Consider the following 25,290-nt stretch of genomic DNA (forward strand, 5'->3'; position numbering starts at 1 on the left):
CATCTAGGCAATCTGTGCTTCAAGTTCATCCACTACCTAGTGAAGTCTCTAACGATTCAGTTGTTTCATATGCTAGTGAATGTGGGCCATCTGTAAAGAGGAAGTGGCAGTCCAAGTGGGTTGGTAATGCTAAGTGTCATGGACAGAGGAACTCAGACAAAAGTACCATGGTTGTTACCCAGCAATCTACTTAGCCCAACCTCCTGTAAATGGAGATACAACCTCTGAGTTAGATCTGATCCTGGATAAGTTTGAATCTTTTGTTGTTGCAACTGTGAACCCACTGATGGACAGATTTCGAAGCCTGGAAAAGGCTGTTTTGGAGTTAACTAAGGCACATGCCTGCAAAAAGTCCCTTCCTGACACTGATCATGCAGTTTGTCCTACTCAAGCAGGGGCTACGAGGCGAATAGTTTCCAACATTAGTATCTCCAGTATGGCTACACCTTTACCCCAAGCAGTTACTGGGCCTGTGGATGTAGAGAGCCTTGGCACATTGGCTGGTGGGACCTCAGGGCTCTATAGAGAAAGGAGAGGTAAGCCTGTGGGAACTAGGGGGCCGAATGGCTCCCATGATCAGGATATTGGTGCCTCTGCCTGGCAAGAGGGGCATATGCCTGGCCAGAATTGCCTAAATCTCCCTCCCGAATATTGTCCGCATGTTGCCATCATGACGGGCATCCCCCTCACCCCTCTCTACAATTAAATCTATCCCCCAACTCAACAACATTGGTTGGCCCACAATTCAAACTTTAACATCAGGGAATATTGAGACATCATATTTGTGTGGAGGGTTGGCCCTGCTATTAAACACCTGAGGGGGACTCCTTAGTGATCAACTGTAGGCACCGCACCCGAGTTTGCAACGATAGGAATCATCCTTTGATTGCCGGCATTAATACCCTCGCCTTGGGTTTTGTTTATAAACATTTGCAACCCAGGTGGCAGAACAGGTTTCGCCAAACCTCATTAATGGCCCATGGGACAGTTAATTCTCCCATCCCCCACTTCTAACAGATTTCACCCTCTGTCAGAACTAGAGTATGTATATTGACACCCAGAGGATCTAGCAATGGCTAAAAATGTGACCATTTCACCAGAGGGTAGTTTTTCCACTAGAACTTAGATGTCAGAACAAGGCTTTGTTCTAAGTTTTGTCTGCTGGAACATTGCTAGCATTAAGTCTAAAGAGCAGGACCCAATCTGGTTTGACGTCATGACCCAATTGGATATAATCATGTTGTAAAAAACTTGGGCCCTTGAGGATATCACATGGGATGGGTTTGAGACTTTTACTATCCCAGCTAGTCTCTCTTTTGTGCAGAGCACGCGGGTGGTCTTGCTGATATGCTAGGCATTTCTAAACTGCTCAAGATTGCTTTGATTGCCTTCACTGACAATGGGATCCTGATTCTGTGGATTGTCTCACCCAATAAGTAAATTTTTTCTTATTCATTTATTTTTACAACTCAGTGTATGGTTAAAGCTGCCACATAGAGACACTCTTCCAGACATTGTCTAACCTGAAATCCAGGTCTTTAAGTCTTTTCAAAGATTTTTAGGTAATATTAGGAGGAGATTTTAATGCTAAATTGGACTCCAACATTACTGTGTCTGACCCCTTTCTACTGAGTGATCTGCCAAATTGTACCACACTATTTGATTACAGGGGTTCAAGACTCTAACCTGCCCTCTGCACTACAGGTCTTTCTAGTGTGATGGATATTGGGGGTGATTTTAACAACCTTTCTTGGCTGGCGTCAAGACTCAAATTATGTGTTTATTTCTAAGAATATGGAACAGTTTGATTATTCAGATGGTGGGTGACTGAAAATTGCTATAGTGACCGCAGCCCTATTGAGATTGTTCTCACCTTATCTGATTGTCCCTGCTCAGCTGTTTCTCCTGGCATATCTGGTTTATCTCAGAAGGATAATAGCTTTAGAATTAACTGGAGAACTATCCAGGTTCCCACTTAGATTCAGGGCAAATTTGAATCTCCTAGTTAACCACCTCCTACTTATTGATCCATTACCCATTGATCTCTTGGATGCCCTCTAGATGTTAAATCAATTCACTAGGAATATTATGTTGGACCTTTCAGTGTGTAGTGTGGTATGCAAACCCAGCTGGTTTGATGAAGGGTGCAGGATAATCAATCGTAGACTTTGTGCAGGTCTCAGCAATCAGAAAAGTATTGCTGCAGCAAAGCTGGCATACAGAAAGGGTGTCAAGAATAGGAAACAAGCAATTAAGGAGGAAATGTGGGAATGGTTAGTCTCTATATGTACGGCTAGGGATCCGGGGGGGTTTGAGAGATCATAAATGGTTAACAGGCTCCCTTACCTTTGTCTGATGGGCTAGGATACAATATTAGCCCTGATAAATGTGTGACCTATTTTAAACAGATTTGTTCATTTGGGGACAGTGCCATGATAGATCTGTTAGAAGAGGGGGTTCTGCAGTTTCGTTCGGAGATCTCCTTTGAGCTCAAAGAGATCACAGCTGCCATATTGGCAAGCCCATCAAATAAGGCTCCAGGGCCAGAAGGGTGCCATGGTCCTTTACAAGGCTAGCATAGAGCTTTGAGCCTAGGTAATGACCAATGGTTTAAATGCAGCAGTATCTGTTAAAATCTCCACCTTGTGGAACACTGCAACTATTGTGCCTGTGTTTAAAAAGGTCAACGGGCAGGACCGGCGCTGCTACCAACCAATATCGTGGCTGGATTCTGAAAGATCGTGGGCCTGGTTGTCCATCATCAAATCGAGAATTGGGTTCAGGATAATGACATTCTTTGCCAGTCACAATACAGCATCAGGGAAAGTTTGGGGACTCTTCAGCAATGCTTAAAGTTGAACATTAAATATGTGACTGCAGAGAAAGGTACACTTTATTCAGCATTTATGGACCTAAACAGTGCATTTGACTGTGTTCGTCGGTCTAAGAAAGAGCATTTTATCTAGTACTAGTATCCTTCCCCTTTGGTGGATTTTTTTTTTTTTTACAGACATTACACATGGGCGTCAGTGTCGGTTAGATATGGCACCAGGGGAGAATGCAGTGAACTCTTTGGTCTATCTCGGGGAGTTCGCCAAGGCTTTGTTTTGGCCACTATCTTGTTTATTTTATATATCAATGCCTTGAATTCTTTTTTAGTTTCTAATGGGTAGGATATGACCAAGGTGAAACCCACATTCATCTTGGCTCTGCATTATGCTGATGATGCAGTTTTGTTGTCCCACACACCCAATGGTCTTAGGTGCCTTATTAATGCCTTTTTTCAATTTATGGATGACTTAGAACTAGACATTAACATAGCTAAGATGCAGTATGTGGTGTGTGGGAGCCAGTCCTGCAGAATTAGACCACTTTCCATCAAATACAAAAATATTGTGCGGGATAGTGAGTTTCCCTTTTTGGGGAAAACTTTTGACACATGGAATTGCCTTGCTTACTGCTTTTTGCGTTTTAGTAAGTCATGTGGGGTATTGTTTAGGTTCGCAGGCAGTGTTATGAGTAAATCTATTTTGCCCCTGCTGAAAGTATATAAACTGAAGTGTCTCCTGGTATTGACGTATGAGGCCGCTATATGATGGTATCACAACTGTTCAAAACCCAAGCAGGAGGAGAATCACTTCTGCAGGATGTCGTTCAGTATAGGCCCACATAGTTCTCATTTCTTTGCCCATGAGGAACTAGATTTAGCCTATGTAGATGATGATATAAAAATTGCCCGGCTGCTTTTGTGGATGGCACTTTGAAGCAACCAGCACACTGCTTTTAATCACGATGTGATTACAGAGTGTCTAGATTGTCATTCCTTGGTTTGAGTATGTAAGGAGAACCGCAGAGTGGCTGGGTAGATCTGACTTGTATAGTTCCCCACATGCGATGGGTAAGGGTGAGCGAGTGAAGATAAAGGAACAGTGGGTTAAGTGTGCCTCAGAGGCAAGAGAAAGTGCAGGTTTGGGCAAACCTATCTTGAGGTACTATTTAATCGTAAAAATCAACAATCGTACTGAGCCCCATCTTTCACTTGTGAGAAGTAAATGGAAGAGGTCTCTTTTAACCGGATTTCGATTAGGCTCAATGAGAACCTTTCTCCGTTTCCCGGCAGGACAGTTTGATATGAGCTCTATATTGATTTGTCCTTGTGATAGCGCCTCTTTACAGACACCTGAGGATTTCACCTTTTTTTGTAGTTATTATGAGCACTTTCATCATGGGCAACTTGCCTGTTCTTCAAAATCCTGTTTTTTGCCAATCCCAACCGGCCCTTTACTTTCTTGAAATGTTGTCTAAGCCTGTTGCCTGTGTCGCGTTAGTGCATTCTTAAAAAAACACTCTGCATTGGCACAACTCGATGAATTTGTGGTATGGTCTGTGTTTTATGCAAATAGTCTGAAGTTTTTAAACTAATGTTTCATAGTTATTGCACTGTCATTCGTATGGTTTAAAAACAGATGTGTTATTTATGCACTGGGATTTGTATCTTTTTGTATCTATTCGTATTTACCTGTTGATAGTTTGTAACTTTTTAAATTAGTGTTTTATGTCCACCGCATTTTAATTTGCATCTATTTCGTAAGGAAGATATGTCATCTATGTATTTGGATTTTATTCTTCCGTACATATATGCACTTTTTTGTGATGTACTTTTATGATTATTTTTCTCAATAATCAAATAAGGAAAATAGGTCGGCCGCATGGCCTGTGACTTATTAAGCCTCTTGTGGCATCACCAAGCTAGGCTTCTTCGTTAGGCAACCTCCGCGTCCAGGAGCTCCTTTCTTAAATCTTTATTCAAGGTCACAAGAAAGCTGTACATCGGCAGTATTAGAAGAGTCTCGGTTGTGTATACTGTTTGATGTGTATATGGAGACAATGTATAGAACGTCCATGTGAAGGCGAGCGGGTTAGTGTTAGGTGCTCATTACAAATGAGGGGAACCCCTTGCCACTTTGCTTTGCAATATCGCATTTTGCTTATCTTTGTTCAATAAAAGTGATCAGATTTCAACGCACAAGCACATCTTTGCTTCAATGCGTTCAAGTCCCTAAAAATGTTTCAAACTTGTGCTAGCTCAAAAATGTGTTTTTTTGCAGATTTGATCTTGCCTGCAAATTTGACTATCCAAACACACAAGGAACACTCCCCCTCCGGTTATTCAGAAAGCCAGAAAAGACCATCTGCTATTTTGTTTTCATAATGGCATATTAGATATCAATCATGTGGACTCCACAAATCAGACCCCCTTCTTTCTCCCTGAGATCAATATCCAATGTTTTCATTCCATGCATTACTGCTGCAAGGGCTTCCTGAAGTAAAGCTAAAACCGGCTAGTTAAAAACTAGTCACCTGGAAAGTGAACCGCACTGGATGAATTATTATCCAGTGTTTACTGCATTATATGGCACTTACCAACTTGTTCTACCTTTTTCTTTTGATACTGTAAAAGTAGGCCACAGAGGGAAAAAACAATGACTAGAAAACATCTGAAGGCAAAAGCGCTGGAGATTAGTCACGAAGAAACAAATACAGGCGTATTGTGATTATTTTAAAAGCAGGATGACCACCAGCTGCACAGTTTTCTGTGTTTCATGGTTTGTTGGCTAACTCCATAACTATGAAAATGATGACTTTATAGACATATGTATAGAGGTAAGGTTTATCTGCTTTTAACGTGCAAACCTGAAAAAACTTGTGCTACTCATTATGGACGAAAAAGGTTTTGACCACGTGCAACATCGATGTAAGAAGTCAGGGGAAAGGAACAAGAACAAAATGCAGAGGACTGCTAACCAGAGGCAACCGAATTTTTATATTTTCAGAAAGGTTCCATTAAACCTAGAAAATTAATCATGAGGAAATCAAAGTTGAAGTCACCGCCCAAGGTCATGAGGAAAGTTTGGCATATTCCATCCAGCTCCAGGAACACAGGAGCCAGCTTTCCGCTTCCATAATCCAGTGGACTTGTTGCATGGGCAGCACAGGTCTGTTGTAAGGCTCTATAGTGCTCTTGGGAAAATAGCAATTTACCACCACGGCGTGGAGGCCATGTTGAAGCTTTTACAAGCACATGGGCGACCCATGGATGGTGGCACCCAAAGCTGCTTCCTAGTGTGGGCAGCCCTTGGTCTGCAAGGGTGGAACAGCCTTTCCACTCCCTCAGAACCCCAAGTGTGGCCTACCTATCCCTACTCCCCTCCCATTTGGGCGCAATCTAACTGCGAAGGTTGCCTGATTAGCTGAGTAACACCAAACCAAGAGATAAGGGTGAGGTGATCGTTCTGAATGCCTTAAGCCGGAAACCTGGGGCGAGACCAAACCAAACTACATCTTTGTGAAGGCCTTGGGTACAAGTTAAACATTAACCACCTCCAAAGAATGCAGCAGATAAGCAAGAACTCTGCTTCCCACCGCCTTCGATGAATCAAAGGAACGCCACCCAGAGATCCTTAAGAACCCTCTAGTGCCCAATACATTCATGATCCCTTTTACATATGAACATTAAAAATTAACCAGAGGTCCCGCTGCCTTTGCCAAACCTCTCAGAGGTCTTTAATTTTTAACCAGGAGGCCTGTACTTTACACAGGGTCCGCGCAGCAGAGCAGGGTGCCCACAAACACGGAGTCATCACAAAACCACCAGAGGAGCCGATAAGAAGTGCGTCCGGGCGTGGCCTCTGGGCACGGGGCATCTAGCCGCTGTCCGGCAGGGGCATGGCGCAGCGTGGGCAAGGGGCGGTAGGCATCAGGGTGAGGCCTTGGCAAGATGTTTACGGAGGGAGGGCAGCCTGCCAGGGATAAGAGAAGTGGGCACGTCTAGGTTCTTAGAGCCCACACGGTGAAAGGGAGGGAGTTAGAGCCTTGTTAGTTCCAAACATGAGTCCGATCACTGAGCAAACTGCAGTTCCCCTGGCGAACGTGTCCTGGAGTCAAGCAGGCAGTTTCAAGGCGCCGCGCCCTCGCTTATCACGTTACCCACAATCCTGCTCTGGATGAAGCCATGAGCTGAGATTTTTAAATAGTTCGAAAAGCATGACACGTTCAACACTGAACTACATGTTATTTACAGCAGCAAGCTTTGTTGACTGAAGCGCCACTCAAGCACATGCAACGAAAGCGCTGCATTTCTTTTGTTCTGTAATATTAAAGAAACACAACTGCAGTGCCAAGCCTTGCCACCCCCCCCCCCCCCGCCTTCGCCTTTCCCGAAAGCCTTCTCTGCATATCCGGGTGAGAGTATTGTTAATCCAGCACTGCTGACCTTCTGCACACCAGTGGTAGAAACGTAGACGTTTACACCACCGAAAAGGCAGGCAGGTGAACAATTCACAAGCAACAGCCATACTGCAAAGTAAAAAAAAATGCAACAAAAAAAAGCAATACATCTTCAGTTACACCATAAAAACTTGTATTTGTATATAGCGCTTGGCAGCACACCACTGCCGTTTTTAAGCGCTGTAAATAACACCTACTAACCAGGTCCCACACGCACTACTAATTGAGGGTGTGAAGCTATATGTGGAAGTAGCACCGTGAAAGCGCTAAATCCTTGATATCTTGGATTCTGGGGAGTAAAAGCCCACTAAAGCACCACAGGGCGAGCGACGATCATGGCAAATGTTTCTTTTTGCATTTCAGTATGCCTGGATGCAGGTTCCACACTCCCTGCTAAAAGAGGGGCATAATTCAGAAGTCGCCAACATATCTGTCATTTCGAAAGACTGGCCATTTATAGAGAAGTAACCTTTAATTGCATACACATTATGTGCAATGATCAGAATGTAAATCTACACAGGCTCACAATAAAAAAAAAAAAACAGGAACTACAAATCTGACCACAGTGCTTATTGATAGTTACAAACATTTGAACACAAACGATGGTGTGGTTTTCGTGTAAACGTTTCTTACTTTACAAAAGTAAATATTTGTCACTTGCTTTTTCAGATTTCAAAATCCACTGTTCTGCAAGCTCTTAAATTAGACTGCCAGTTTTGTAATCACCTTGTAAGCAGGCCTGGTGCCCAGAGCGCTGGTACAAACCTGGCTGCTGGTGGCTGTCCGCATCAGTCCGCAGGCACTGAGCAGCGCAGATCCACCCACCAGAGCAGGCAAAGATTCGAACTTGTTCTACCCGCATGCCACTTCCATGTTCTAGCTGCCTGCAAAGGCACATGAAATGATGGATGCTTGTCAATGCAAGCACATTAAGGGACACACCCTTGTCAGGACAGGCACACAAATGAATAATTGTCTGCCAGTACAGGCACGGTAGTAGATCCTTTTATGTTACTGCAGGCATAGGAACTGAGCTAGGTCTGCTTTTACAGACACAGGCATAGATACATATCTGTTACATGATGCCTGTCTGCGACTGCAGGCACATGAATGAACACCGGTTTGGCACATGAATAGGTTCATGCCGGTTTTATGTGCACAAGAACCGATAAATGCGTAACATACGAATGGCAAATCCGATACAGACAAGGCTACATGACTGTTTCATGAAGAGGTCAATCTGCTTTTCCAGTCACAGAAAGAAATGCATGTCCATCACATAAAAAGATACATCCCTACTGCCACCAGCCCAGGGAAGGATCACTCTACGCACAGAACGCCCGTCACAGGACCGGATTGATGCCTCCAGCGTTAATGGATGCATGTCTCCCTTTCAAGAAACAGGAATTGATACATTTGCTACCATAAGCATATGAATGAAAAACAGTTGCTATTACGGGCTGAGGATCACACGCATTTCTGCAGTTACACATGCCTGAATGTATAGATGATCGCTGATAGGGATACAGGAGCAGACATGCTGCTAGGGCAAGGATGTATACTTCTGTCACTAAAGGTACACTAATTAATGCATGTTTGCTCTTCCAGGAACTGGAATGAATATGCGGATGGCATTACAAATGTACCCTTACAGCAAAACCTCACCCACTGCGCCTCGATCGTCCTGAGAAGTCACAAGACCAACAGCAGCACATCGCGACCTGTCCGCGTGTCCTTACCATCCTCCTCTTGTTGCAGAAGTACATTCTACCACACCCGCTGCGATGCAAGCCACAATGCAGTCTGCTCAACTCCCTGTGAACTTGGAGATTAACACCCGCTTTGTTACAGGGAGATGATCGGAAACTGCTGTATCCGTCGATTTAAAGATGGAAGGTTGATGTAATGTTTATGGTTACTATATATGATATACTGTGGCCTTTGTTCAATCGAGTGGACCACTCATGGGTGGAATATTAATTTCTGCAGGCATAGTGAATCAGTATCAATAATACGATCGGTGTCGCCCATGATCGGACACAGATGGTAGAAAGGTGGGACATTTTGTAAATATTTCATATCAGTTATGTACGCCCCCCAGGAAAAGCAAGCATTGTGATCTATAAACTACCAGCTTGTTGGTGTAATGTGGCTTGGCACCCATCACTTACCAGGATCACGAGGAAGGAGTCTATATACGTAGGTACCCACAGTGCTTTTATGTGATCTGTAAGCACATATCGGTGTACGGAGATAAATCCGTTCATATGGGCACAGTCTCTGCATTTCTGCATGCACACTGGATGCCCTATAATCTTTGAGCCAGCAGCTTGACATTGAAGTATACACCAGCATATACAGCTGTGTCCGCAGCAACTGTTTTCAATGAGGGCACACCGCTTGCGGACTTGCGCTATGTGGAGTAAGTGGCAGGCCGGCCACAAGGAGCACTGGAAGAGAAACCAAAGATAGACAAGATAGCCCTGTGGGAAATGAATCCCATCTGCAATGGATGATGGCAGCAAGAACTGAAAGGATGTATACTTTACAGGTCAGAAACATGCAGACGGTTCAAAAAATTTGGTGGTAAAAGAAAGATTTTTTTTTCAAGTCCACCATTATACAACAGTTATAAGTGGTAATAAGAACACTGTTGCCTCACATCAATAAACTGACCTGGTTAAGATATTTACCAAGATATATATCAAACAAAAAAAGATGACTGATTGTCATTTCTGGGACCTCAATGAAGGAACACTGCACTGAGGGGGGTTTCCTAGGGGTGGAGCATTTACCAGTGCTGTGTTACCTCTGAGGGAGAAATTGTATATCAGCAATTGTAACTGTAGCAGCAAGCATGTTGTGATGCTGTGAGTTTAGGCTGGGGTAGGATTAGCTTCAAGGTTGTGTGTCCTTGGGAGAGTTTGGTCCATTTCAAGGATTGGAAGAGGATTTGCCCGCATGTGAAAATGCAAGCGCATCTCAATGACATACAGATAACCTATCAGTAAGCACTATAACAAGTGGGGCGGGTGCAAGATATCTAGAGCTCCTCATTGGTTTGGGAAGATCAGTAGTGTAGACCCCAGAAATCAGTCACATTTACTGATTTGTGGATAGCGATCAGTAATGTATACGTTTTTGGTGATATTGTATCAATGCCTTCATTACCTCTATCATAACTGCTAAACTGATGTGCCTAGACCTTTAAAAGTTTGAATAAGACATTTTATCATCATACGCAATCACTGGGATCCAAGGCAGCCGGCCTCTGTTGTGCCTTGAACCTTCATCCTGCGAACTTCAATGTTGTAAATTAGTATTCTATAATAACATTCCATGGCTAGATGCAACAATACCCAATGACGTTTTGCTTTAATCTTCAATAGAAACAACTTTTGGAAAATTAAAATAAAATCTCTATGGTGTGTTGGTAGTAGTTGGCTGTTTTTTTTCCAGGTAAAGTGGCTGATCTCGAAATCCTAGCTTAAGAGGTTATCGTAGTGAAAATGTGGTTATCATCAGTGTCTCCAATGCAAACCCTAAATTTCCTTCCGCCAGACCGAAAAAGCCATCAAGAACGTTGGGTGCATTAGAAACAGAGGAGGGATAAAGTAACTTGTTACTTAACAGACAAACATCCAAGGATACCTCAAGTGAAAAAGCACTGCTGCTTCACAGGCTAAGTGAAGAGGGGGCAGGAATTTTAAATATTTTTCTGTAGACTATAGCAATGACAAAGAATTTGATGATTTGATAATGAAGAAAGGGTGAAGCCTGACCACAAAAACAGCATTTCTAGGAAACTCACTGTTTCAGCACAAGGTGAAGGAGAAACAAGGGTGATCAATATACTGCTTGATGGAATATTGGAAGCTTATGAGAAACCTGGATGATGGTACACTAAAAAAATAAAATAAAATAAAAAAGGAAAATCTAAGAATGTTTTCAGCTTAGACGAAATCCCAACCTAAACTAGGTTATCCTCAGGCCAAAGTAATCTACACGTTGCTGGTAATGGGTGGGTGCACAAAAACAAGTAATCACAGGGAGGAAAGTCAGATGATGAGGAAGTATGAAATAAAAACAACAAACAAGTCTCAGTCCCAAGGGGAAGTGAAAGTAATTTTAGGCAGGAAAAGGTAAATTTCAATTCTTCTCTAAACCAATTCAGCTCTACTTTCTCACCTAATAGCAAATCTTTAACATAGTTCTTCATCTTGGAGACAAATAGCTATGTTTTATGAAGGACTGAACATTTATTTGCTGGGATGCTATGTAGCTGGAATGGGATCTTAAAGTTGGTTCACAACTGGAAAATCTATATTGCAAAAATTACTTAGTATATTAGGATGAATTTACTGGCACATCTTACATCTCAGCTTTGATCCTTGTGCTCAGGTTGACCTGAGGGTGGACAAAGGAGGATTGTCTGAGCACTACGTGGGAGGAGGGTCACAGGGCAGACAGGGGCTACTGGGCGGCAACCCTGGTAAGTGGGGTTGTCTCTCTCTGGTGTCCAGGCCTCTATCCTGTTATGGCTCAGCAAAATGGTTCAAGTACACTCCTTCCACACTCAACTCTCAGGTTTGTAAGAACGAGAAGTCAAGGGCTTTTTCGTTAACCAACAGATGCAATAACGTATTGTCCAACCCAGTGCTTATCTTTTAGCTAAAAGAAAAGTACTTTAATTTCACAGCAAAACAAAATATTAAACACTCCAGTGGGGTTAGTTACAGGGTTACGACCTGACCTATGGGTTCTAGTGAAGCACTAAACTCCGAAGCTACAGTGCCTCTTCCCACTCTGGAAAGTTACCGGTTGGCTACAGTAACTGATACAAAGGTACTTGGACAGGCATTGATTAGACACAGGCTCAGATCACTAATGGTTGTTTCACTGGGAAGAAAATAGGTCAAAGTTCTTAAGCCAAACAGTTTGCACTGGCAAATGTTAGCATAACACAGTATCCAATGCTACCTACCCAATGAAGTTGTAGCTCCTGTAGTGCTGGATGGTGCAATCGGTGATCTCACACCCATCACCGCCAGTGACATGGGACCACAGGCATAAGTCTTGCTCTTCACATGGCCACTGGGGTTGAACAGCACTGTTCAGTGGGCGCTCGTCTCTGGCAGTTGTAACCTCCAGGCTTAAGCAGACATTTGCTAGACTTTGGCAGCTGTGGTCTCTAGGCTGGGTGCAGAAGGTCCCCATAGCAGTAGTTTTGGCCTTTGGGTAGATGCTCGTCTTCTGCAGTTGCGGCATACTGGCAGGTGCGCATCTTCGCCAGTTGCTGCCTCTAGGCCAGGCACATATGGGTCTTTCTCATCAGCAGTTGCATTTCTACTTCAGCCGCGAGGACAGTTTCTTATGGGGAAAACAAAGAGGCGCAGCAATGGCAGTACCAGACCTTTGGGCACTCTGCTGGAGTGCTGGACAGCACAATTTTGTTCTGGTCGATTCTTTAGATAATGCACTGAGAGACCAGGAGAACCCTTGTGACCTCAGTTTGGCACTAGCTTTGCTCCTGTTGGTAGGTAGCTGTGTTTCTCCTACTGGACAGTCTCAGCTCCTGCACCGCCAGCTACTTTCCTTCCTCCTCTAAGCAGGCAGGAAGTCCTCTAGACAAAACCTCAGCTTCTTCAGCAAGTTGTGCACACTTCAGAGGATGGCCACTTACCTCTGGTGAGCTGAACTGTCATAAAGACACCAGCCCTCGTCAGACAGCAGCTCTTTAGGTACACTGCAATATACTCCCTTCCTCGTTCAAAAATAAATTTGAACTGGAACTAAACAGGTCCCACTTTTATACTCATTTTCCCTGCAGGAGATGTAAATCCACTTTCAAGGGTCCTGGAACCAGTTTAGGTGATGGTTCTCACAGTAGGTAGTGATGATGCTGGCTACAAGGAGGAGTGTCTATACCATGGGCTCAATGAAGTGTGAAGACTGCACCTGGCCCTTATCAACCTTCCTGAAGTAGCATTCAAGGACAGACAAAAGGACAGTCCCTGCCTAGAAACATTCCTATCTTTAATAAGAGAATTTCCTCATGAAATTCTAATCAACATTCTCATGCTAAAAGGTATTGATAGAATTTCTAAGGGTGGTGGTGTCTCCATCCTTTCTAATTTCAGTGTCTGGGTCTCCGTCCTCTAGCTGCAGGAATGCAAGCAATTACTTCTACTCTCTGGGGAAGCTGTATGCAATCTCCACTTTGTGACTTGGTAAACCAGGGGGTCATCAACATGGATCCCACTGTACCAGCAGCTATATTCACACAAAGTCATGCTGTCATATATTGCCACACATCATAATGTATCCATGCCCTTCGTACACACACAGAATGTCAGTGCAGGGTTCAGGGTGCCTCATTGAAGCAGACGTTTTACCTGAATGGACCGGAATGCAATACTCCTCTCTGACACAGAAAAAGGTCTGTACAGGACTGCTGATTCACAAATTCATTATGCTGCCACCACAGCTAAAGGCTAACAACCCATGATATCAATAGTAGTCCCTCGTCAACAAAACAGGGCATGCTAGGTGTACCCTGCAGGTCACAAAACCAGTTCTAGATCTTAGTACACCATGGCCAGACCTAGACTGCAGCACACATGCCAGATTAGCATGCATGCTAGGTTAGTGTGTCAACTGGGCTGGAAAAAGTCAGGAGTCATTCAGGGCATACAGCACACCCGCATACCACGCAGGGAACATTCCTCTCCCATCAGGAACGTGTTTAATAATGCACCCATATTTGCATATACAAGGGAAAAAAATGGCCTGGAACACAGACAGGTCTCTGCATACAAAAAACAAAGTTAGAAAGGTACCCAAAATGTTGGGGCAACAGTCCAAACAATTGGGAGATATGTTTAGGGATCGCATCCTAATGTCGATTTTATTGTCTAAATAATAATCATCGCTTATTTCCGAATATGCAAAGTTTTGGACTGAAAGCTAACATTTGCTCATATTGACAGGTTTGTCACCACAGCAAACAATGTAACAATTGATGTGAAGTCTGTTTACCATCAGATAGATTCCCACCTAAATTCTATAAATGTTTATCATCCAACAGAAAAATATTAATGTGTGTGCAATACACAACTTTAAAATGCATAACTAAAGTCGTTTACTTCTAGGACAATATTCTGATCTATACCTACAATATAAATAGGGTTTTCTTTTGGTGTCAAGGTTTTGTGAGACAACGTTTTAGTTTCAATACAGTACGAATACAAAGACTTTCAGCAACAGATGGTCCCTGCGGTGAATATCATATCTGGATCATGAGAGAGTCAGATGTGATGCCAGAGCCATGCACAACCTACTGAATATATAAAATGCCTATGAAGGTTGTTGAAGAAAGTTGAACAGTTTGTAGCATTTCAAGAGCATGTAAAATGCTTCCCCGGCATTAAAAGCCGCAATGGCATCTCACACACACTTAAGTGTTTCAACATTAAGAAGAACAAAGCATTGACATAGTCAATATGCCTGGCCTTAGCAAGCAAATGCAATGGGTATTTTTATATTGTTAAATATATGCCGAAAAAAAGAAGGAAAAAAAAACCAAGGCACAGTCTAAACGTGGTGTTCCCAATACATATTGTACTTGAAAAAAATAGCCATTGCAGATGATTTTAAAAGAACATTATAGGTGATTGCTAGCAGGCAGATTGACTTAGAGAAGCGATTGCAACCTTTTTTAGTTTAAATGTATATCACAGGAATATAATATACTGTTTGGTGCAAAGAAAATGTACTGCTGGGTTTGAAGTAATGTCACCTGAATACAAAGCTTAAAAGCGTGGCTAAAAAGAGTAACAAGCACTGGCATAGCCAATAGGTCTTGCCTTTGGGACCTCAAGAGCATTTAGCCATGCAGCACATTAAACCTTTACCAGAAATAAACTGTGCATTCTTTCATACACTTAGCATTAGATTGTAATAGTCAGAACATCCCCTAGAGGGCACCACAATAAAAATGGCATTTGGAAGAAACATGGTCATGTAACCATATAATCACCCCCTAGAGGGCATAACCACATGAAAAGAGAAGGGCAGAAAGCACTGCAGTGTAACTATATATTCAGCTCCGGAACCCATCATTTACAGGCCAAGCAGGCCTGCTAGAGTATTATTACAAACAAGGCACTAAGAACACAAACTACTCCCAGCTGTTAAACAAAAACTCCAGTCATGGAAGAGCTTAAAAATACATTGAATGGTGGAAGGGGGTTGTAATTTTGGGTACCCCCCGACCTAGTGTGGGAACAAGGAAGATTACCAAGAGAGCATGTTGTGTTAAACGTTTTGGTGGTGGTCCCATTGTCCTAGGACAGCCACAGGCTGAGTTATGGGCAAAAACGTGTTTTAAAAGGAAGCATTATGGGGCGAGTTTCCAGAGTGCAGTGAATATTGTAGTATCGGCTCTCCCACTGTGGCGGGGAAAGCTGCGTTGAGGGTTTCACTTGTGTTTTTTCTAATTGAAAGGAACCAGTTTGTATATTTTTCAACTGCTAAACTTGAGAAGGATTTAAGAATGGGGCTGCAAATTTAACCAGTGCTCATGCAATGCCTCCAATCTTCTGGTCGGGTTTGTGCTACATAAATAAATAAAAATGAACCCCCCTCCAGCTTGCAGCCTTTGTTGGATGCAGACACCACAAAGAAACAGCAAGATGTCAGAGGAAGAAACAGCATAAGACCAAGAAGCGCAAAGCCAGAGGCAAAAGAAAAAAGTAGTGTGCCCACACTAGGGTATATGGCCGATCGTGCAATAACCCATGTAACAGAGTCAGTCTCCAAGGCAGGAAGAAAACAGCCTGAAGGTAGGACAAATGTAAAACATTTACCAAGCAAACTAAAGGAATTTTGAAGGGCAGGCAAAGCAACAAATGAAAGCGATGGGCGTGGTGAAAGCCCACTGAAATAAATTACAACATGTTGAGAGACAGTGCTTGCGCGCTGCCTATGCTGCACCAAAAGATTAGCAAGAATTGAAAGAAAAGCACATTGGCATGGATAAAGAGGGTTTACTTAATAGCTTTCTGCTGGCTGGTGTTGAAAGACCTTTTGTGAGTTATGCCAAGAACTAACAGTGGGGTTAGAGCTCACCCACTATTTCCATTGTTTGACTTGACTGTCACTCTTATTTGCTTGTTTCTTATTCAATGCCTTTCTTTTCACATCCTCTTTCTTCTTGCGTTTGCCACTCTCCTGGAGCTTAACATGTTTATCAACCTTTTAAATAGCTGACTTGTATCGTTCCACTGATTACTTTGAGGGTACTACTTCTTTCTCTCTCCTTAGGCACTCCAAGAGAGTGCATGTTTTCTAGCTCTCCCACTCATGTGCTTCTCCCCCGCCCAGTGCTCTGTTGTTTTCTCCCTAATGCACTGATTTTCTTCTCCTTTCTCCCTTCTCACCCGCCCAAACTTCTATTTGTATTTTAGCCTCTCCTGACCAATCACCATTGCTTCCCCCAACCTGTTCTTCAATTGTTTCCCCACTCTTTAAAGGCATTGTTTTGTTTTTTGGAGGGGCCGACAGCTGGCATTAACTGCTTTAGCAGACTTACAATTATATAGATTTTTTGTTTAAATAGCTAAGTGACGCCCACCATCTCAGAATGTCCAATAAAAAAAGGAAATAGTGCTTGCATCATTATGTAGGCGCAAGCGTGCATGGTGACATGTGTGTACATACGTCATAACATATGCAAATCAACAGAATGAGGCAACTACTAACAACGGCTGTCATCATGCCTTTTTGGGTAGAGGGGGAATTTTGCCGAAGGTGGACAATATCGACAAAAATATTATCCCAACAAATAGGGCTACAAGGCGAGACCTATTGACTTTGCCAAGGATGTTATTTATCAGTTAGCTAAAGAAGTCTTAAGACCAGCACTACAAGTTGTAACAGTTAACCTAGGAAAATGCCGTTACTAAATAATCAGAATGGGAAGACAGAGTCCCAATTAGATCTCGGTCCCTGAAGTATCCTGAACAGGAGGGATGCATTAGGGCACACCTGGGGCATGGGCATGATTGGAAATTGTATGGGTAGCAATTATCTTGTACACTGACCATAAAATACTGGCTTTCGTTTTATAACCTTGTGTGACTAATAAAGCCGGCCTGTGCAGCCCTCTTTGTCATGCAACCTGCTGCCTGGGCATACTTGTTAGATATAAAATGTCGAGGTGGTGCTGGTGGAAAGAAAGGGAGCGGTTTGCTATTTAATATGCAACTTATTATATTTGCAGATCAGACTTATTGCACATTGTCCTACAAAGATTCAGGGCATTTCTGGATATTTTATTATCCATTCATCAGGAGTAAACGTAATCTGATCATTCAATTTCAATCAAAATATGCATGCTACACTATGAGGATAAATAAAATAGATTTTAATATCAGTAAATGTCAATAGAAAGATATTCCATCCTCATTTATGTGACCGCATGTATTTTCATCAACATTTATCTTATTAATTTAATTGGTTTTCACATCGGGAGAGGGCGTTTTAAAAACAGTATAGACTATCTCAAATAAATCGGTGTGGGGAAAAAAACGTTTTTAGAGCGCAAACGTAAAAAAATTCCTACCAATTCCCTTTTTCACTTTGCACGGTGATACTGAGCCAATGTCAGAGAAATGAAGCCACATGTGTTTCAGCCTCTTTCTGCTGGAGTCTCTATCACACAGCCACTTGCATCCTTAATTTGGCTAAGTTCCCATAGTCAAGTCAACAAGAAATCAAGGTAAACACTGTCTGTTTGGTGTCTGTGATAATCAAGGTGGAACAGGACAGGTCAAAGAGACAACGTGAAAGACAGGGGAGGGATGTCAATGGAGAGGTGGGCTGAAGAGAAGCATGCAGGAAAGAGAGAAAGGCGTGACTGAAGCCGAGAGGTCTGAATAGATCTGTGCATCTGCACAACTCATCTACATATGATAGAAGCATCGATCCTCTTGCACTGAAGTCGTCTAGGAAATGGTTACTTTAAATGAATGTATATTTGAATTGAAGTTACTTTTATTGGATGATAATCAAAGCCATAAGATGGGATTCAACATCTGCAACTGCGGTGAAGAAACCTCGAAGCAGGATGCACAATATTCACAAGGCCTTTTGCTGCTGTGCTCTGGGGCAGGACATTGCTAAAGTGTTGGTGAAATCTCAACAAAACTATTCATGTGGATAAGGAAAGTGAATCACTTTACATGGGGGTGTAGAATCCCCCACTAAGTGATCTTGTGACTTGGCCCCCTGTAGCCTGACAATATACAACACTTTGAAACTTTACAATTAGCACTGCAACTCCATTTTCATTTTGATAGGCAAAAGAAAAGCTCCTCAGCGGGACAGTCTCAAGAGTGGGGTGGTTTCTCCATCTGTACAAAGTATGACTGTGTTTTCATTGGCTCTGGTCTGCTTGGTGGGAACCACAGGGGTGGGAACAATGTGCACACAAGCCAGGAAACAGTTACGACTAATGGCAGGGGATGGATTCTTGTACTGTGAAGAAGTCTGCTTCTGGACCCATCTTGCATCACACGTCTTGGCCCTCATGCTTATCGGGGGACCAGGATGATGGAAGCATTCAAAGGCTCTTTCCCCTTTCAACCTGCACTCTTATAACTGTGGCGAAAGTGCTATTTCTTCAGCTACAGGGAATATTGTTTCTTTCCACCTTCCAGCTTACTTTTCAAATCCACCAATTCCCTACCATCAAATCTACATTCTCTACACACAAAGAATGTCAGATGGCAAACTAACAAAGTGATCTCCGTAAATACCAGCTATTAATGGTAACGGTGGCATTTCACACTGTCGCAAGTGCCATTTATCCTTCTATCTGGTTTGCAATGACTGCCCATAACAAAGGAAGAACAGAAGCGTGGTTTCATCCGAAGTGCTCCAGTTCAAGTTACAGATGAGCAATTTCATCATGACAATTCCTGTACTTACTGGCATTCCAACACTCTACAGCATTGGTTCCCTACCTTTTCACTTCTGTGGACCCCCACTTTATCATTACTGGAACCTGGGGACCTCCACTAAATCATTATTGGAAAACTGCAGCCCCCTACTGAGTCATTACTGGAAGACCGGGACCCAGCCCAAACACGGTTGATGATTTGAGGCACAAAACAATAAACAAAAAATATGGAAACAAGCATTCAGGCACATACACAAATGATAACACAGTTTATTTAATTTGCAAACAAATTAAAAAAAATAAGATTATTAGGAGGGCTGGAGCTTTTCTAAATGTAACTGAAACCACACATTGTCAGTCCTATATATTCTGTTTGATGCACCTGTACTGCTCACACTCACCAATCTGATGATACTATTTTAATTTTTAGCCTCTAGTTTCAAATGTCTTCACATTTACAGTATGTTTTAAAAAATTTAATTATACATGAAGCCACTTTATTTATTTACACTTTATTAATCTGTTAAGATTATTTAATTTTCTAAGCAGTCATGGACCCCCTAAGGAGGCTTTGGGTCCCCGGACCACGGGTTGGGAAACACTGCTTTACAGACTCGATGTGCAACAAAGACAAAAAGTAAATATTTCAGTCATTGCTTACACTGTCAATGTTTGTAGTGAGGCTCATTTTTTTCAGACTACCAAAAACCTCAAGGTCTATAGTTAATGGGGTATTTTTCATTAACGCCTACCAAGTGACAAGACAGAGAGCTTAATTTCATTAGACAACAACATTAGGGAAGTACTGAGGGGATTCAGTGATTGAGTAAGCGTACGAATGGTCAGTCTTAACCACTCTGGTCTTGAGTGGCCCCTTTGCTTTCAGGCAGAGCAATGGACAGGAATCCAAAGACGTCTGTTACACAGAGACTCCAGTGACTGGAAATGGGGCAGACATCTTAACAGTGCTAGCCCCTATAAAGCATTTTGGCTTCTGATCTAAATTCTCATTGTTCATTTTTTATTGCTGCTATTTAGATCTAGACTCCTTCGTTTTGGATTTTTTGCATTCACGGGTCACTGGGAAATTCACCTATGAATTCTCAGTTTGCAATGATAGTGGAAAACTCTTTAGTTCGGTAACTAAAAGCCCCATTCTAGCCAATTCATGCCTAGTAGCCATCCTCGCAGTGTTAGTCACATACAATGGAAACCATAACTATAGTATTCTCTACTCTTTGGGTGATAAAAAGGAGCATTCCGTTTCTGCACTAGCAGTGGCAGCTCAACCGAGTGAACCATCTACACCCAGTGAAGACTACTGACATCTATGAAATAAAATACTTTTTAAGTCAGTCTAATCATCTATGTTTCTCTGGCACTTTGGGAAACAACAAGAACTCCACATATCAGAATCAATGGTATTGAAAGTTTTGTCTACCCTCTACCGAGAAGCAGAGCTAAATATTAAGACAACAATTGCTTCTGGAGTTAATGGTTTTCCAATATATATCTATTGATTAGTGCTGTCTTAAGGAATATTTGAATAAAAACGTTTAGGCAGAGGCTTCAGTGCCTGTAGTTTCTCAACTAGGTAAAAACTACTGAAATGTAACTCAGGATGTATACCCGTATTATGATGGTACAGACTACCTCCTATAGTCAGAAGTCACAGTAGTGAACATAGATAGCTGAAAAAGCTCTCAAGAGCAACTACTTTTGGAAATATTGCTGTGCACAGACAATATCACTGAACTACAGGCATAAATGAATTAACTTTAAATATCTCAAAAGTATATACTAAACAGCTGCCTTGTAACACACATTCCACACCACAGTTATTATACACAGCTGAGTTTATCAATGTAGAATGGTCATATCTGGGTATGAAGGCATTCAGGCAACAACAAGAAGTGGAGAGTGTAAATAACGGCATTAATGAAATTACAAGATGACCACACTGAAACGAATTGAGGGTGTCTTTGGGATACTCTGTAAAAGGTAGCTACCGCCATGAGAAGATGAATTGCCCCTCATTACCGATAGTGAAAAGCAGGCTAACCATGACCCGGTAAAGGGACTTCTGCTTAAGACAGATTTGGCTGAAAGACACAGCATAGTATAGTGACTGCTGATACATGTGCAGACATCCAACCGATGCAAAGTAGACATAAATGTAAGGGGGACTTCTCAAGATGTTATCTCAAGAAACAATCAAAGGACTTAACATGAGTGGGTAGATGGTGAAAGTTGTTATTGTGCTGTATGTACAATGTTGGGAAGTAGACATTGCTTTTGGGCTCCATGATGTGGTCTAAGATTTACAAAGATTTACAAAGATGGACAGCAATATTGACTTGGTGACCAGATGATTGTAATGCCTAAATCCTAAAGTTCCAAAAGAAAAAAAATGACCCACATTCTATATTTGCAGAAGAACCACAATAGCTGTTAAATCAGTTTTCACAGAATTCCCTCAACATCACATCCATAAACTTGACAAACCACAAACCCGATGAGCACTTCTCTATAGCATACAGTTTCTGTAAAAAAAACCTCCTTGCCCTTCTAACTTTAGCCTGAGGGTAGGCATTAAAGCATGGAGGTTACAGCCACAAACATTTTCCTTTAAAGAATAGTAAGTAAGCAACATGAGAACAACCTTCCATTCGGATTGAGGATCTTTTTACTCCAATTGAGCATCATTAGTTAATTCAAGAAAACAAATTTACAATGTATAGAACAGGAAGTTTCACTTATTTCCACATATGTTCTAAACCGATGTGAAAAGAAAGCTAATATTTTTCAACACACTGAAGGGTAATACCAGGTCCCCTCAACACGAACATGTTCCGAATTTCCATCACTTCTAATATTCTCATTTTGTGTTCTATTTTCAGGCAATGAATACTAAATTTAAAGAACAGAAGCCTATATGCACTAGCATATTTCACCACAGACATGGAATGGAAACAAAGCCTTTGAAACATTAGGCCAAGAGTCTTTAGACATTTTTGCAGATTAAGCCTTCTATTACCCATCAAGAGAATTAGTATTTTACGGGATGCATTGACAAAGAGCGATAGCTACTTTTCTCAATGCTTCCTAGGTTACATCTCCTCCATGATACTATTGCTAGACTACACTTGTATCCTCATTGGTCCACGATCTCCAAGCCCCAAAGGATATGCAGTTTTCCTTCTTTCTCTGTAAATAAAAAGTCCTAATATTAGCCTGATGTCGTTGATAGCATTGTGCTACGAAAGTCAGCATAACAATTCAGAAACAGATATTCTAGCAACTTAAACAGACGTGTAATATGAGGGTCACCAATTTTAAAAAATATATTAATAATTAGGTTTCTGACTAAGACCCTCCTGCAATTCAGAAAGAAACTGAAGCTGCATCTCTTCACCAAAGAGAAACACCGCATTTTACGTAACCTCCTCATCTCCCGTTGTCTCACTATATATGTCCCATATAGGCTTCCTGCACTCTCCCCCTTTGCTCGGTGCACCCCTTTTCTTAGATAGGTTAAGAGTCTACAAGGCTTGCAGATACAACCAGGCAACAGCCATAAAAGGAGATGAGTGACAAACTGAAGCAAAGACCTGTGGTCCGCTCTCCCCAGTGTCCAGGCTCCACACGCCTGCTGTTGCTTCTTTGTGCTCTCTATTCCAACAAAGGGATGGTGGACCCTCTACACCTCTCCTTCCAGTAACCAGATGTGGACTCAACCTTTGTAGGTACCTTCAGTTTATTTCGAGATGCGTCAAAATAACCCTCTACTTTCCATTGATTTTTTCCCCAACGAGATGCCACAATCATTAATATATAGGCATCAAAAGATCTAAACATGCGAATCAAACGAAACATTTTTTCGCTCTATTATCAAAAATGTCAAGACACGTGAAGACGCGCTTTATACCTCAAGTCTAACTTTGATTTACAGATCTTTCTGCTTCACTTTCAATGCGGATCCCAGAGAAATATTTTATAGAACTAAAATTCACCAACACTAGGGATAGTTCCTTATTTGTAAGGAACATTCAGATAAGCACAGCTACAGAGCTCACTGGTTAGTTATATCGGCCTTCCCTTCAGTTATACATTTCCAAAGGCCCGAAGGCAACGGTGGGACATATCAAGAATGTGTTGAAAAGCAACCAGCTCCGGTTAGTCAAGCACTTGGCAACTGTTCTAAGTTCTGGCACAGAGGCCCGAATCCCTCCTCATATTTTCGCAGAATTAATGACACTATAGTGCCCTACGTTCAAGTTGCTTGGTTCATTTATAAAGCCGGGGGCAGTCCCAACGACCCCACAACACTATAACTTACAATTACACAAGGCAACGGGGGTTCTACAAAACAGTCTGCTGTTTTTCAATAACATTTGAATGCAAAAGAACACGTTTCTGTCTTTGAAATAGTTGAAAGACAACTAGCTGTGGGTGTTACAGTCTGGCACAGGATTCTGCTATCCTGGATACATTGTAGGGGCATTCGAAACATACAATGGTTTTGCAAAAAAATAAATAAATGAAATCTTGCGATTCGGGTTAGACCAGAAACTCGTTAGTGTTTGCCAAGAACACATTTCACACTGGTGTAGGCAACAAATGTTGTCATTTGCCATTTATATAGTGCGCTATCTACAATCAACACTTCAGTGCAGGTGATCCGGAAGGCCCGGGAAGGCTTGCACAAGACTTCCAAAGTTGTCAACACAGAGGGGTTAGATTCGGTTTGTGGAAATATGTAGGGAGAGCAGTGTGGCTTCACTATTTTATTCAAGAGTTTTTTTTATAGCGCTGTGTAACTCGGGAGTATGTGAGAGCTGTACAAGTATAACAGATTACGTGTAACAGTAAAGAATAATGTGTGCAGTTGTATGAAGTTGTCATACACGCTTGAAGCTTGATGAGAACTTTACGCAGAATGAGGATTTCCTTTATCGAGGAGGCTTTAATGATGGCATGGCTGTCATCAGCATACTAGTGAGGAACACGTCCGTAGCGCCACAGATCAACCTCACTGGCTCCAGGTAAAGACCGAACAGCAGAGGAGCTAGTGTGGAACCCTGGGGGACACCTCCAGCTACTGCGGACGGAGCTCGAGCCGATAGCACGGACACACACCGGTTCAACACGGCGCCTTGGAAACCCATGGGGTGCTCCAGAATCAACAGTGGCCCCCAGCGAGCCACAATTTCAAAAGTAATATTAATATCTGAGAGTAAAGCGGCATGAGTGGGCTAGGTGAGTGGATTATCTTCAGAGAGGTGGGAGTTTGAAGGGTGAGGCCAGAGGTCTGTACCCTGCTCATTACCTGTCTTCTCATTTGGTACATGAGGCCGCTGCCTGGCAGATGTGTACACGTGTCAGGCAACTAGTTGTAGCAAGCTTTGTGGGTGCCCTCAAAGCCACTTACTTGCATATTCCGGCATTGTTGGCTGTATGTTCAGGGCTCGCTCAAAGTATCTGGAACTAGGAAAGTATCCTAATCTTCATTCTGTGATTTGCTTACATATACACTAGCAGTGATATATACCCCTCCATAGTGCACAACAGCCAGTGCAGAATATTGAACAGGGGAAGCAGGAGACAGAGCTCGGGGAAAACGAAAAAAAATATTTTTCTCTGCTGCACCAGGAAAGCAGCACACCACGAAACCATATTTCTCAGTGGGGTTTTGGTGCACGCTAGTTCATTTCAGAAGAAATAATTTGGGACAGACAGTTCACCAGTGCTTGACAGACAAGACTACCAATCCAGCATCTAGCAGCACAGCTACGGCACATTCTATTGGACAAAAAAAAAAACCTTTCTGTTACCTGAATGGGTCAAATCAGAGATCCTGGTACTGGGTGGATCTGACAATGATAAGTGATCCTTTGACTGGTCCAAGAGCCTGGCCATCCCATAATTATATCTCAAAAGGTTAAATAAAACCTGTGAATCATCTTTGATGGACAGCTCTCATTTGCCCCAAGCGTTAATGCTGTAGTTAGTGGAGTAAACTTACAACTAACCTTGCTCAG

At 42.4% G+C, this 25,290-nt stretch overlaps 1 protein-coding gene across 4 annotated transcripts in view; it reads right to left on the bottom strand.

Moving 5' to 3' along the window:
* Nucleotides 1-25,290, bottom strand: part of IQGAP2 (IQ motif containing GTPase activating protein 2) — a 902,890-nt gene that overhangs the window by 869,457 nt on the left and 8,143 nt on the right. The gene's annotated exons all lie outside the window — the stretch shown is intronic.

This window comes from Pleurodeles waltl, chromosome 1_1 (assembly GCF_031143425.1).
Source record: "Pleurodeles waltl isolate 20211129_DDA chromosome 1_1, aPleWal1.hap1.20221129, whole genome shotgun sequence".
NCBI classification, from domain to species: Eukaryota; Metazoa; Chordata; class Amphibia; order Caudata; family Salamandridae; genus Pleurodeles; species Pleurodeles waltl.